The sequence below is a fragment of the Dermacentor variabilis genome, unplaced genomic scaffold (genome assembly GCF_050947875.1).
Source record: "Dermacentor variabilis isolate Ectoservices unplaced genomic scaffold, ASM5094787v1 scaffold_13, whole genome shotgun sequence".
In the NCBI taxonomy this organism is placed as follows: domain Eukaryota; kingdom Metazoa; phylum Arthropoda; class Arachnida; order Ixodida; family Ixodidae; genus Dermacentor; species Dermacentor variabilis.
This window is the reverse complement of record NW_027460291.1, coordinates 22,512,373-22,516,072: the sequence shown is the minus strand read 5'-3', so window position 1 is coordinate 22,516,072 and position 3,700 is coordinate 22,512,373.

Genomic DNA, 3,700 nt, shown 5'->3' with positions numbered 1-3,700 from the left:
GTCTGAACGCACGTCGGACAGACTTTCTCGCAACTGCGGCGCTGGTGCTGGGTCAGCCATTGTCACCGGCGGCCTTTCACTCACTTGCGTGACACCGCGGTTGCTAAGGCGCTCTGTCTTCTAGATTTTCAATATATGCGGCCCGGGTACTACTACACTCGCAAGCTATGATCCTCCACGACTGACTTAAGCACGAGCGCCGCAGGTGCGAGACAGTCTGTCCGACACAGTGGTCGCCAAATCAGGCGTCAGTGCCCGCTGCTTTGCCTGCCCAAGCAACCCTAGCCGACTGCCGATGCTTGGCGGATTGTTGAGAAATAGTCGGCAGCCGGCTTCACTGGCCACCTGCATTCCGGTAGCAGTCGGCCCGACGTCTACTTCCAGCTACATCGGCACGTGGCCGGCCACACGGGCTGGGCCTCGGTCAGAGCACCACTGGACGCAAGGCGCGCCAAACGCTCGTCGGTGCGACGAGCCGGCATTGCATCGGGCCGGCTTTAGTTGTCGACTGAACTCTGGCTCCACGTATTCTTTTTTTTTTGTTAGACGGCATAAAATGTATTGCACAAAGTACATAACTGCAATAATAACAAGTATTTCGCATACTGCCACAGCTTATGCACACTGCAGAGGCACCAGATCGCAACTCTGGACTTTTTTAAAATTCTTTTTCATTGAGTTTGCTCGTGTTGCTGCTTGGTTTCAACTCACGCTTCGCTAAAAGGCGCCATTTTTTTGTTTCTCCGCATTGGTAAAACGCTTTGAATTGCTTTTAAACTGGTTCGATCGCAGCTGGTTCGATTCGACTGGGTAGGAAGTGTCTTTTTCGCATGAACCGTGGCAAGCAGAAATACTAATTAAACACCCTGTGAAAAATGCAAGAAGAAAGAATGCGACCTCATTGCGAAATTTGAGCGCGAACGAACAAGCAATGTAAACGCGCATGCCTACTTCCAACGACAAGCTGATATAGCCTCTGGCGACTCGGACTAAGGGGAAGAAAAAGTAAAGGAAAATATACCAGAGGCGGGGAAGAACGCGGGCAAGAAGGGAGGACCGAGCCCAAGGCCGAGTAGCGTGGCCGGTTAACCGCAGTATGGAGCTAGGAGGGGAAATTAAAAAAAAAAAGACAAAACGTGCGCAAACTGCGAATGCAGGCGGAGAACCGCGGGAAACTTTTCGGCCGCTGTACGCTGCGCTTGCGGCCGAGAAGCGAGCGGTGTCTGCCGTCAGTAAATTTTGAATAAACGGTGCGATCTATCTGAGCACAACATGAGAAATTCAGAAACGCACCCAAGGCAGCAGCACGAAAGCGCTTGCATGCGGAAGAAATAACATGGATGCATAAGCTATAGTGTGTCGCAACAAATGTACAGTTTAACTGTAATATTTTTTTAATCAGTATAGTTTTACCTAATACAGCTTTGCCTAATATAGTTATAGGTTTCTGGCTGAAAACATGTAACGGCTTACATTAGGCAATATTATATAGGTTTCTTTTTTCTTGTCCATCAATTGCTGCTGTCAACTTTATACGTTTTCTCGTATAGCGCCTTCATATATCGCTCTTGCGCAAGAGGAAGGGCCTTCTCGACAATGGCACCACTTCCCAATTGACAGACTGCGCGCTGCATGCAGGCGGCCACGTAACCTATAGCTCCCATCTAAAATAAAGCTTCGTCATTAGAATATATGACTCATGCATGTACTGCCTCAGTATACGAAATCGCATCCGTCGGAAGTCTCATTGTGGATATTTTATATATGAACGTCCGGTAGATATACTGCACTTCTTCTAGCTGGCACATATACGAAAAAAAAAAGAAACAGTCGTTTAACGGGATCGAACTTTCAGTTTCCGCTTTAGAATATGCATGTTTTCTGGTTACTATATGGGGCTATGATGCACTATCGCACTCAATGTGAGCTACAACGCGAATGCGCGTGGTAAAACGGTCGCGCGTTGTAGCTCGCACTGAGCGCGATGGTACGTGACAAATCGAGACCACCGAACATCCGAAATGACGTCTAATTGATAAAAACATATACCATAATGCATAAACGGAGATTTACGCCTAAATGAGTGTTTGTAATTAATGACATAATGTAGCGAATGGGCACAACCACGCACAGAGACACACGTAGCTGGAGTGCCTGAATGCTGGCGTAAGTTGACCATTGAAATAATGAAATAACATTACTATAGAAGGAGGTGTTCTTTACTTGCTGCTACCAGTGTCACCGGCTACAGGAGAGGTTGTGCAGCGTGAGAGCACGTGAGCCGGAGAAGAGGCGATACACCAGAGATACGCACTTAATATATTTGCGCGAATATAGCGCGAGTTCTCCCACCAAAATTTCGACCCTTGGAACGCGCCTCGCATTATATTCGGGTTCGTGACATGAACATAACGTGTGCTATTTTTCTTTTACTTTATCTAACGCTGACGTTTCACCGTGTACAAGAGCGCGCGAGCGGGGAGTTCTCACTGTTCATTTCGCGCCGCCTTTATCCTCCCGGTTTAAAACGCTCTTAGTGCCGCATCAATATGGTTACGGCGTATTTATCGAAACCTTGTGCAAGACGATCGGCGGCGATGTGCAGGCGCGCCAAGCGAGCGGCCTTCGAAGTCGCCCGGTGAATCGTCGCACATTGCTTTCACCGTATTCGATTATATTACGGGTATGTCTGAAGTGCTGCCTGCCGAATAACTTTGGTCGCATGGGGGCGAGCACCCGCTTTTATACGTAGTATCCTGTTTCCTTGCGGCATCACTTCGTGCAAGATATATGTATATATATATATATATATATATATATATATATATGTGTTTGCTAAGTGGTCATGGTGTTAGACTGCTGAGCACGAGGTCGCGGGATCGGACCCCGGCCACGGCGGCCGCATTTCGATGGGGGCGAAATGCGAAAACACCCGTGTACTTAGAATTAGGTGCACGTTAAAGAACCCCAGGTGGTCGAAATTTTCGGAGTCCTCCACTACGGCGTGCATAATCAGAAAGTGGTTTTGTCACGCAAAACACCATAATTCAATTTTTAATTTAACTCCTGCGGGGACGGTAGAGTATCCGTCTCCAGTGCAAGAGGACCGTGATTCAAATCCCGGTGCCGCGCAATTCTCCACCGGGAAATACAAAAAAAAAACCGTGTGTTGAGAAAATTGCACAAACAGGCCTGGAGTGCGGCCTGATCCCGGTGACCAGAACCGGTAACACACTCTCTCACCAGAGCAGGATTGGCCACCCTGGTGCAGTACTTGGCCACAACCTCCTATATCAATACAACAATCAAACCCCGGCCCTCAGTCCCCAGCAGCCGCGAAGCAACTGACCACGGCGGCGGTCAGATCTGTGACGCTGCAGAGGGTGCTAAGAATACCTGGCTCCGGACAGGCCGCCATTGGAATCTGAACCTGGCAACGTTTAACGTTAGAACGCTATCTAGTGAGGCGAGTCTAGCAGTGTTATTGGAGGAATTAGAGGGTAGTAAATGGGATATAATAGGGCTCAGTGAGGTTAGGAGGACAAAAGAAGCATATACAGTGCTAAAAAGCGGGCATGTACTGTGTTACCGGGGCTTAGCGGAGAGACGAGAACTAGGAGTCGGATTCCTGATTAATAAGGAAATAGCTGGTAACATACAGGAATTCTATAGCATTAACGAGAGGGTGGCAGGTCTTGTT